Source organism: Erinaceus europaeus, chromosome 4, assembly GCF_950295315.1.
Source record: "Erinaceus europaeus chromosome 4, mEriEur2.1, whole genome shotgun sequence".
In the NCBI taxonomy this organism is placed as follows: domain Eukaryota; kingdom Metazoa; phylum Chordata; class Mammalia; order Eulipotyphla; family Erinaceidae; genus Erinaceus; species Erinaceus europaeus.
The window spans coordinates 42,261,706-42,274,476 of NC_080165.1; the positions used below are offsets into that span (position 1 = coordinate 42,261,706).

The window sequence follows — 12,771 nt, forward strand, 5'->3', positions numbered from 1 at the left end:
TCAGCTTCATGGGGCGGGGGGGGGGGGGGGGGGGGGTTTGAGACACAGTCTTTTGGTGGTGGGAATGGTGTTTATGTACACTCCTATCAATTTGCAGTCATATAAATCACTAATTAATACAAGGGGAAAAATTGGTTGAATATCTCAAACTTTTTAAAACACAGACTGAGTCTTTTTAATACATAGGCTGGGTCTTTGATATGTTGACTCACTTAAAAACTTAGTCCATGGAGAACAAAAGCAACTGTGGCATAGCTATATACAAACAATGTCAAAGGACATGAAATATGGTGAGGGTGTGTATGATACAGCAAATCCTAACAAAGGAATTCTTCAAAGTTAACCCAATTGCCAAACAATGTGATTACTGCAATAACTATCTATTGTCTTCTTAAACCCTAAGACAACAGGAATCCCCCACTTTGTCTATAGAACCTATGTTTCTCCCAATCCTGGAACCTCAACTTCCAGGGGTGGGGCTCACTTCCCTGCGTGCTTCTCTCAAGTCAGGCCAAATGATATTGTATCCGCGGATTCCAACCTAATCTATGCAACAAGTACCATCTCAGCATGCTTCACATAAGACTGTGTCCAGAGACATCAGGCATGGATTGCCACCCCTTCACCCTCATCACTCTGAGGAGACCTTTCTTTTCATGGTATTCTCTAATTCCATTCCAGGAGGTTCATTTCCTAAGAAAGTCCCAAAACCTAGATATAGGCCAGGCCCTGTAAGATAGAGCATATGTTCACATGTATCTATAAATTAGGGCAAATATATACCTGAAAGCAAAAATATACAATAGTCTTTAGTGAGTCAGTATCAAATTCATAATGAAATAGTGTCCACTTAGACTTAGATACCCTCCACACCTACTTCCTATTACAGTTCTCTCACTCACTCCAAAATTAACCTTAGCAAAGCAAGGACTGCAAAAGCTGAATAAGGGCAAGAGACTAGCAAACTTTAACAATGACTCTTTAGTCACTCCCAGACCATTCCACCAGCTGGGGCCCTAAATGGCGAGTCCTGAGTCTCCCAAACAGACATGATGGGCCTAGACCTCAAATAAATCCCTCTCTCCACTGTTTCCAGTCATCTCTATCAGGAACAACAAAATAGACCCCTTTGTGGGCCCCCATAGGACCTTGCCCTCAACCTGGATCAACAATGGTAAAGAATGCTCCATCCTCTGAAGGGAGGATGAACAACATAATCTATGCTACACCTGAGGAAGATGGGTCAATACTGGGGCAGCATGGAATGTTCCTACTCAGGACCACAGAATGTGAGCTCAGATTTAGAGGGATGAAGAGGTTACACAGGCTCGTAAGCTAATTATGGGCCCCAGATCACATCAAATTGATGGGGTTTACAGTAATATTTATAGCCCTTTCCATATTAGGGAGCTACTCTCTTCCCTGATGCAGTTTTCTGGTCCTTTTCCCAGCCATGACATCATCTCCCCAGACAAAATTAGGATTCACCTGCATATGAGATTTCAGGCTCAGGCAAAAAAAAAAAAAAAAAAAAAAAAACACTAGTATAGCTACAGGCCCTTTGAAATATAACTAAAATATGCCTACTAGCTATCAGCAAAATGGAGGACCCCTCCAATGCTTCACCTGCACTATTCCAGCCTTTAGGTACATAACTGTCCAGTAGTTTGTTTGACTTTGTATATTAACTCTCTTTGCAACCACAAAGTTCCAGATGCTAACAGAATGCGACCAGACTTCCCTGGACAGACAACCCTACTAATGTGCCTTGGAGATCCACTTCCCCAGACCCCTTCCCCACTAGAGAAAAAGAGACAGGATGGGATTATGGATCGACCTGTCAACGCCCATGTTCAGTGGGGAAGCAATTACAGAAGCCAGACCTTCAACCATCTGCATCCCACAATGATCTTAGGTCCATACTCCTAGAGTGTTAAAGAGTAGGAAAGCTATCAGGGGAGGGGATGGGATATGGATGTATGGTCATGGGAATTGTTCGAAGCTGTACCCCTCTTATCCTATGATTTTGTCAATGTTTCCTTTTTACAAATAAAAAATTAAAAATATATATATTTAAGTAATTTACTTATTTATTGGATAGAGACAGAAAGAAATGGAGAGGAAAGAGAGACATCCACAGCACTGCTTCACCAGTTAAAAAATTTTCTCCTTGAAGGTGAAACATCAAATTTTTAACAACTTCTTTCATAGTTGTGTTTTTTCCCCAGAGTACAGCAGCTCTTATGTTGGAAGGAGCCAAGAGTCGGTATACAAGGACTGGCACAAGGTTTCTTTATTACGTCAATCCTTCATTCATTCCCTCACTCACTCATTTATTCACCAGTTACTGAATATCTAGCATAAACCAGAAAGAACAAAAGGGACTGAGAATATAACACTGAGAGACTTAGAGGAAGGACTTTGAAAGCTATAAAATAAAAGAGATCATGCATTCTGGAAAAGGTGAAGTTTGGAGAGATAGAAATGCAGCTTAGTGTTATAACACATCCTTTTTTAAATTTTTTATTTATAAAATGGAAACACCGACAAGACCATAGGCTAAGAGGGGTACAATTCCCACCACCAGAACTTCGTATCCCATCCCCTCCCCGGATAGCTTTCCTATTCTTTAACCCCCTGGGACTATGGACCCAGGTTCATTATGGGATGTAGAAGGTGGAAGGTCTGGCTTCTGTAATTGCTTTCCCACTGAATGTGGACATTGACAAGTAGATCCATACTCCCAGCCTGTCTCTCTCTTTCCCCCGTGGGGCAGAGCACTCGGTCTATTTCCAAAACAGAGACCCCAAATCTTCCTCTGCAATATTTCAGCCTTTAGGTTCATGATTAGTCAACAATTTGTATGGCTTTATATGTTAACTGTTTTTTCAGCGACCAGGTTCCAGATGTTACCATGATGCCAACCAGACTTCTCTGGGCAGATGACCCCATCAATGTGTCCAGGAGCCCTGCTTTCCCAGATAACACATCCTTTTTATGAATGTTCTCTCCCTCCCTCCGTCTGTCTGTCTGTCTGTCTCTCTCTCTCCTTAATAAACCAGTTAAATAAGTTTAGTAAACTGGTTAAAGAAGTAAAGAGGTAGAGGCAAAAAGGACAGGTTAAGTATTTGTGGGAAGAGAATGGAAAAGAGAGTGAGAATGAGAGGAGAAGGAAGAAGAGATAAGAAAAAATAACAAGTAGATAAAATCAGAGTACAGATAAGGTGGTACTTATTTCTGAACAGCAAGGTTCAAGATATGGTCATGAGAACAATTTGGTGGAACAGAATGTAGGTGATAATTGCTAGTGTTGAGAAGTGAAGAGTCAGCAATTAGTGTGCTAGTGAGTTATTATACTCAGACTACACAGGGTAATAGAAGAGTCAGTCAGACTCCTGACTGAATGTGTTCAAATAGATAAATAAGTAAATCTTTAAAGAAATGAAACAGAACGATTTTATCATTGGGTGGTGTTGGGAGATTCAAGGATTTTTACAAAGTGTTTACCAAGCTTTGAAAAGCAGAAAGAGAAAAAGGGATAGGGGTTAGAGACAAAGAAGAACAAGGAGAGGAGACTTTACATGGAAGAGAGGAAAGTAACAGGGCGAGGGAAGCACACAATGAGAGACATAAACTTGGAGTAGACATAGTCTTTTTGCAGCAAGGTGAAATATAGGGATGGGGGCTGGGGTGGGAGAAGGAGACTGAAAGGGTATTGGGACCTAATGGACAATGAATGGTGCTGGATTTAACTTGGTGGTGAGCTTGGTGTACAGGCACTAATTGAAGAAGAATCAGACAGCATGTCCAAGTGAAAACAACTGCCTCATAAATTACTGTTTCTCTAATAAAACATAATTTTTAAAAAAATCCTGAGAGAACAGACTAAAGATTCACATCCCATGCTGAAGAATATATGAACTCATTCTGGGGGGAGGAAAAAAAAAAAAAAGGAAAGCTGCTCTTAATTAATACTATAAATTACAGCTCTGAATACACAAGAACGTAGACTCTGACATATAATTCAAACAAAATAAATAAGACAGTATCTTCTGTCCTTCAGGCACTTAGTTATAAATATGCAGGAAAAAAAAACATGCAATATGTTCTATTACTGACTCCATATGTTCTAAACAATGAAGAAAGGGCTTGGTGAATAAACAATTCATAAATAACATTAATGTGTCATTCTGCTGCAGAACTTGTAAAATAAACCCATAATAATGTTTTACTTAGGTATTATGAAGTACTGTAAATGAACAACTATATATTGAAAGAACAAACCTATACAAAAGTACCTAAAGAAAATAAGCATTATTCTAAAATTTCTATCCATGTATTGCCGTTAAAAGTCATGCATGGGGGCCAGGTGGTGACACACCTGGTTAAGTACAATTACAGTGCACAAGGATGTAAGAAGGAAAGCTTCAAGAGTAGTGAAGCACTGCAGGTGTCTTGTCTCTCTCCTTCTCTATCTCCCATTTCCCTCTCAATTTCTCTCTGTCTCTATCCAATAACAAATAAAAATATTTTTAAAAAGAAAGTCACGCATGTATAGAGCACTTCACATTTCAAAAATTTCACTATTAGCGTAAAAGAAGTTTGATCTAATAATCAAAATTAAAAATAGTTAAAGGACTATACTGACTTAGCTGTAAGAAATATCTCTTTCTCTAAAAGATTTTGTCCAAGTTATTATTAAGGAAAGTTCCTATCTTTAAATGTGTTGAAACAGAATTCATTTTTCTAATGTCTTAAATTTGAAGAAATATGATAGCAATTGTCAGACTAACTTAACCTGTTCTGGTTCTTCTAGAATAAAGATACACAAGTTTATAAACAAAGATACACAAATTTACAAACAAATCTGCTAAAAAAACATTTCATATTACATGTGGTTTAACAATTGTAACAAAACTTTCTCATTTCCAAGTATATTTTCATCTTTGTTTACATCTTCATTGAAAAAAATGTTTCCCAGAGTTAGATACAGCCTCTTCATTAAAATGTAAATGATATAGCAGCACAATTATAATTGTCAGAACCTGGAAGCAATTCAGATGTCCAACACTAGATGAGCAGCTAAAAATATATCTGCTATGTATACACAGTGGAGTACTACTCAGCTGTTAAAAATGATGAAGTCATTTCCTATGCCTCATCTTGGATGGAGCTTGAAAATATTATGTTAAGCGAGATAAGCCAAATGAAGGACAAATACAAAATAATCTCACATATAAGTGGGGCTTAATATATGGGGAAAGAGATGGAGAGAAACATGAACTGGACAGGGTACACTGCATCAAAGCAAAGGACTCTGGGAAAGGTGGTGGAGGAAAAAGAGGAATAGAACTGAGGTATTCTAGTGCATAAAGAAACAGCACCCATATGTCAATGAGTACACTATAAATCATTAAACTCTTCAATAAAAAAAAAAGTAAAGGTTAGTGCACTCCACACTAAAATTACATTCCACCCGAGTAGTACCAGCGACTGACTAACACTGAGTTAGAGATGAAAATCAATAACTGAAACATGCGGCCAGACAACACAGATGCCTACTACATTAGTATCATTTCCCAGGATCGTCTCTCTCTTAAATCTAATTATTAAAAAAAAAAAAAACTTAGAAAACGCTCTATAGTAAAAAAAAAAAAAAAATTCAAAAACTTTAGCATGCTGAACTGCGTTAAAATTAGTAACAGAGAGAAGAGCAGTTTAGGATATTAGAATGTTACAATCATGCTGAATAAAAAAGTAATTTATAACATTAAAAAATACTTTATAGGGATACTAAAATTAAAACCAAAGTAAAATTAGAACAAAATCCATTTTCTCCATCATGATGATGACTGCCAACTGCTGAGTTGTACTTATTTATTTTTTTTTTTTTGCCTCCAGGGTTATCACAGGCAATCAATGCCTGCACTATAAATCCACTGCTCCTGGAGGCCATTTTTTCCATTTTGTTGCTCTTGTTGTTACTGTTGTTGTTATTGTTGGACAAGACAAAGAAATCCAGAGAGGAAGGGAAGACCGAGAGGGGCAAAGAAAGACACCTGCAGTCCTGCTTCACAGCTTGCAAGGCGACCACCCCTGCAGGTGGAGAGTCAGAGCTCAAACCTGAATCCTTATGCCAATCCTTGCACTTCGTGCCAAGCGTGCTTAACCCACGGCGCTACCGCCCGGCCATATAAAGTACTTTTTATATTCCAGATATAAACCCCTTAGGAGGTACATGTGGTGCGAATATTTTCTCAAGTCTAACACTATCTTTCCATTTTCTTAACAGTATCTTTTGAGGAGCAAATAAGTTCTGATGAGGTTCAGTTTATCAAGTTTTTCCTTTCATATTCTATGAACTTATGAATCTGAAGCAGTTTCCATCTGCATGCCTCCTAAGAAATAGCTGCCATCATAGAGACAGAGATACTGGAGTACAGAAGGTAAGCAAATTGCACAAGGTAACACATCTAATAAGCATGATAACGACATAAACTTGCATAGTCTAGCTCCTAAATCCATGTCTGTCTTCACAATGATATGCCTTAGAATATCTCAACAGGTGAAAATGTGTACCCATACAAGTAAGATTAGTAGAAACACTACTGATTGAAGTGTCCTTCAATTTAGGGGGAGCTATTCTGAACTTGGGTCAGACACTAAAACAATATTCCTTATTTTCTACCGATTTTAACAGATGGCATCCTGCTTTCAGTTGTATTAATCGAAAACTGAGGTGAGAAACATTTATTTTGCCTAGGGCCACTTACATATTTATAAAATCACTTGTGGGCTATATAAAATGATCAAACTTAATTTAAATCTACATTTAGTGTTGCTATGAAAAAAGGCTCTGGTTACCCTGATGGGGCCAGACAAAATGATTTCAGGCATCCTCTCAGGCCCTTGCACAGGACATTTTCCACCTCGGACCTATTTTCTTCATTTTATATTCAGAGTACTGTTCTGCTGTGGTTTGTAGTAGGGCATGAGATTGAGTCTGAGACTTCAGAGGATCTGTCTGTCCTATAAGTCCTTGTATAGAACCATTACTCTATCTCCCAGCCCTTCCAACCCTGATCTAAAAGCTATTTTGCCAACAAATGACCTGAAGAGAAAGGAAGTAGATGTGATTCATATAGATATAAAATTTTTAGAACTTCCTACAGCTAGACACAAAGTAATCAATAAAAAAAAAAAAAAAACAGCAGCAATAATTTTAAAAAACGGCATTGTGTGAAAATCTGTTCCAAGGTATACGGAAGAGCAAAATGTATCATTATTTGCTAAAGGAGAAGTAAATTTTTCAATATAAGATAAAATGCTTCAAAATCCCTCAGAATGAGAAAAATCTTAATTCTGTACTAATTGCCAATAAATATGCGTCCTTCTGATACAAAATATGAACAAGTATGCTATGAAAATTTTTGGTTAAAAAATACTTTTAAATATATTTTACTTATTTAAGATAGATACAGAGAAGTTGAGCGGGAAGAGGGGAGGAAGAGAGATGCCTGAAGAATTGTTGCACTGCTCATGAATCTTTTCTCCTGCAGGTGGGAAGTGGGGGTTTGAATCCAGGTCTTTGAGCACTGCCTGGCCACATTTTTTTTTTTTAGTGGCCTAAGAGGTAGTGCAGTAGGCATAGTGTTGGACTCTTGATCATGGGGTTCTAAGTTTGGTCCCTAGCATCACATGGGCCAGAATCATTTTCTGTTCCCCCTTCCTTAAGTAAATTAAAAGTTTTTCAAAAACATTATTTTATCCAAGATATTAATTTTCAAAGCTATTTTTTTCATTTCTTCTGTTGTGGGGAAAAATATTCTGACACCGTTATGCTCCAGAATAGAAGAATCACCTTTGAGTTTATAGGCAACTATGCCAGTTTTACTAAAAGCAGAAGTTGGTAAGTTTTAGTTTAAGCTTTGACAGTCCTTTTTATTTTCCTTTCTTCCTCCTTTCTCTCTTTCTCTCTCTCTTTCTTCCTTCCTTTCTTTTCTTTCTTTCTTTCTTCCTTTCTTTCCTTTCTTGCCTCCAGTATTATTGTTGGGTCTGTGCATGCACTAAAATCCACTGCTCCTGGAGGCCATTTTTTTTTTCCCTTTCTACTTTATTTGACAGGACAGAGAGAAATTGAGAAGGGAGGCGGAGATAGAGAGGAAGAAATATCTGCTGCAGCTCTGCTTCACTGCTTATGAAGCATCCCCACGGCAGGTGGGGAATGGGTGTCCCCACAGCAGGTGGGGAATGGGTGCTTGAACCCAGGTCCTTGAGCTTAGTATTATGTACCTTTAACTGGGTATGCTACCACCTGGTCCCCCCCCATCCATTTTTTTTTTCTGCACATCACCACACAAATATCAATCACAATTAAACCAAGTGATAATAAAAGACTTAAGGGTCAAATCACCAATTACTGAGTGATCACATCACAATGTATCACAAAATATAGAAAGAAATACTCCCTTTCTAAAGGCATTTTAAATGTTTGGTCCATGAGCACCTGCAACCATAATGACTGAATGCCTTTTAAACTCAGGTGCATTAAATATCTTGCTCACCCACTGATTCCCACCTAAGGCAGTTTTTTATTTCAATCACTTGGCCAATAGAATTGACACATCTGACTTATATTGTGGGGTAACAGACAAATGTCAGCAGGAGATAAAAGCATAGAATGAAGCTACAACTGTTCTTTCAACTCTTACTAACACTCCATCACAGAAATCCTATCGGGAAAATTCTAAGAGAATAGCAGTGTGCAATATAATTTAAAACGTGTGCAATATAATTCCAAAATCCTCCAAAAACAGTTCCTTAAGTCAATGGATCTGAATATTGTTCTTTTTTTTAAACTTCAAAATGGCTCCTTCTTTGTGTGATTTGATATCAAATATTAGTTCACTATATCTCATTATATTTCAGAATATAATCTGACTTTGTAGGAATTGTAGCTATTCCCTTTAGAAAGGGGTCTGTTCAAATGTCAATTATAAGTGATTTTGATTCCCGACACATATTTATTTATTAGCAAGACAGAGAGAAACTGAGAGAGAAGGGGGAGAAAAAGAGGGAGAAAGAGAGACACCTGCAGCACTCCTTTCACCACTCATGAAGCTCTGTCCCTGCAGGTGGGAGGCAGGGACTTGAACCTGGGCGCTTGTGCACTGTAAGGTGTGTGCTCATCCTTTCCCTCTCAATTTCTATGTCTAGCCAATAGATAATTTTTTAAAATCTTAAAAAAAAAAAAAGCTCAAGGAATAAAAGATCATGGAAAAATAAGATGCCTAGAGCCCACCTACAGGGAGAAAGTTTTCATGAGTGATCAAAAATGCTGCAGGTGTCTATCTCCTCCTTCCTGCTCAATTTCTCTCCGTATTTAGCCAAAAGAAATGAATGAATGAATCAATCAATCAATCAATGAAGAAAATTTTTAAAGAATATTGCAGGACAGGATAATGCTCTGACTAGAAGTATGTGACAGCTTTAGCTCAAAGCTCACGTTTTGTTTTGATTGATGTAATGTTAACCCTTTACACCTGACACTGACTGATGTAATGTATAAAGGCTGTGTGGAAGGGGGAATTGTGGGATCTGGCAGAGTGGTGTAGTGAATGAGTGAGTCCATTCCTTTGTCGCCATTGCGACTGAGTGATGAGACAATAGTTACTGTAAGTACGGTGGTGCACAGATGACCAGTGCTAGAAACCTTGATGAACTGTGAAACATGATGAAACCTGGAGGAGGATCATGGACTAGAGGTCACCCAACCACTTTATGTTATTGTGTCCAGCATCACAGACTTAATGGACTGATTACTGCATGGAAGCTTAATCATTGTATGATAGATTTGGCAAATCATTCCTGTCCAAATGGCATAGCCCCAGAGAGTCAGGACCAGTATTTTTGGGAGATGTCTGGTCAGGTTAGACAAAAGTAGTGAGGCTGTTGAAGGCATACATAGGGATTTTGGAGGTACCTTCATCCAGCACATGGACCAGCATGCAAAACTCTTGTACCACCTTACCTAGAAGAGAGAGACATGGGATTGAACTCCCTTCTTCTAGCGTTTGTCCTTCTTCCATAGCCAGTCAACAGCGTCAGGTTGAGCCTGATGTAAAGTTTCAAGACCTCCTTTGAACTCCCTGAGGTTTATAAGGTTTGATCAGGTTTGAAGGTTTTGAGATGTGGGAAAGGTTTAGGGGAGAAAATTTAAAAAGTATTCTTTTTAGTGAGAGGCAGCTGGCTTCTGTTAATTTGGCTGTATTAAGTCTTAGAAACAAAACCATAACAGGGCCTTAGGTCAGAGGCTGTGCAAAAACACATACCTTATTGAGGGGTGGGTCTGGACATGGACTACACACCCATGAAAAGGTGTGGCAGGCATGGCACGCCCACCTGGACCACCAAGCCAATCTCACGGCTAGCCTTTTTGCCCAAGAGCTGCAGCAGTGTTAGGTCCCATCACTTTGCTAAAGGAGAAGGGCCCAGACTGTCATCTGAAGGGCATACATTTTAGCTTGACTGGACTGAGACAGGAAGGTACAGTCAATGGGTGCTGGTTTTTTGATGGAGTGGACTAAAACTGAAGGTTCAGTCAATGGGCAGCGGATGAGTATGAATAAGCACGGATGAGTACCCTCTGCTGAAAGACAAGCTACCTTTGCTTTTTCTTTCCACCCTGGTTAACAGATGGCATTTGCTGGTGCTTCAATGATCTTGGTTAGATTATATATGACATATTAATAATATGTATTATATGCATGTTATATATTATATGTTAGTATTATGTAACAATGTATATCATATATTGTTATCTTGATTATTTTGAAGTATGCTTTAATTTTGTCAAAAGGCTTTACATCACTGTATTGAGCAAAACAAAGTTTTTCCCCAAACCAAAGGGGTGGAATGTCAAGGTAGAATAATGCCCTGACTTGAAGCACATGATAGCTTTAGCACAAAGCTTGAGTTTGGCTTCACTGACTTTCACCTGGTACTGACTGATGTAATGTATAAAGGTTGTGTGGAACAGCAGCAAAGGAGGAAGCTAGCCAGGGGAAGCTAGCAGCAGGAGCAGAGCTAGCATTCTAATGGCACCTCTGTCTTTCGCTCTGGCTTTTGTGTGTTTTCCTTTTGTGTCCTCGCCTCCCCTGAGCCTCTCTTCAGCCAATGAGCCTAACACTTGGCCTGACCCTTGGCCCTTGACAAATATTAATGATAGCAAAATGACACAAGGTTCTGAGGGTAAAGGATACTTGATATATATATATATATATATATTTAACTTTCCGGAACACAGGTTTAGATCATCCATGAAAATCAATTTGATATTACCAGAACTGAGCTTCCTCTCATCACTGCTGCAAGAGGATCCTTCATACCATAGCATAGTTTCTCACTGCCCACAAGGAGTTCAAGAAAATGTTACACTGAAGAGGCTTTTGCCGTGTAGAAGAAAGCCTAGTATTCTAGTAAGCTAGTTCCTTCAGATTAAATTAAAGCTGAATCCCAAGCCTTCACCACATTCCATCTCTAAAACAGAATTCTAGTTTCCTATTTCCCTAACACAGCAGGGTTGTGTTTATAGAGAAAGTTAGTCTAATGTGAAAAGATAACTCAGAAGTCTGTCTTCATTTCATTCCTTAAACCAAGAGAAATCAAAATGTAAACAGACAAATGGTAAAAGCAAACCAAAGTTCCCAAACATTCAGGTTTTGTTTATCTAGCAAGCATGTTTGTTCAGAGATTATTAAATTATCTAGTAGGGCAAAGACTTCATAGGAGAAAATATGTTCACTGCACTGAGTATCAGGATCTGTCAATAGTATAGCAAGTAAGGAAATATCCAATAAATTTCACTCTGGCTTCAATTATTCCTATAAAAACTTTAACAGCATACAATAATTGTATATTTGAAAAAATAAAGTTCTGTTGAAGTAGTTCAGCAATAGAACACACACCCTATATATAAAAGACCATGAGTTCAATGCCTGGCGTGCCATTTAAATTAAAAGGCAAAAACAAATGAGATGTCCTAAATGGAAGAGTGTGTGTGCATGTGTCAAATTTAGAGTGGCGGAAAGGGTGAAGCACTAGAAGTCAACCTATATTGACTAATGGAAACTACCTGTGGACATTTTGTAAACATTGAAGGTCACAGAGAATAGCATTTAAATAGTGATCTGCTAAATTCACAATGCTGAATGTCAAGAGAGGAAAAAATTATCAACAACACAAACACATGATAGGACTAAATCTCAAAACAATTAGAAATGGTGCTATGTTAAGCTGGAGAAATGTGGTTATTTTTTTATATTGAAAACCTTGGTCTGGGGAAGATAGCATAATGGTTATACAAAAGACTCTCATACACAAAACACTCTCATGCCTGAAGCTCTGAAATCCCAGGTTCAATCTCATTCTCCATCATAAGGCAGTGCTGAGCAATGCTCTAGTGTTTGGCTGTGTTTTTTTTAAATTGAAATAAAATATAAAAAAGACTTTTATGCCTGAGGCTCTGAGGTGCCATGTTCAATCCCAGCACTAGCATAAGTCAGAGCTCAGCAGTGCTCTGGTGTCTATCTCTCTCTCTCAAATAAAATACTTATGAAAAAGCTATAATAGTGATACTTATGAAAAAGCTATAATAGTAATAGTAATTAAATTGAGATAAGTTTTACTCAAAACAGTCATAGAAATTAGCCCCAAAATTACAACTCCGTAATAATAAAGGAATAAAAAGGCAGGGAAACAGCATAGCCTAAA

At 38.2% G+C, this 12,771-nt stretch overlaps 1 protein-coding gene across 1 annotated transcript in view; it reads right to left on the reverse strand.

The window, feature by feature from the left end:
* CDKAL1 (CDK5 regulatory subunit associated protein 1 like 1) overlaps positions 1-12,771 on the reverse strand; it is a 603,322-nt gene that overhangs the window by 421,267 nt on the left and 169,284 nt on the right. The window lies entirely within an intron of this gene.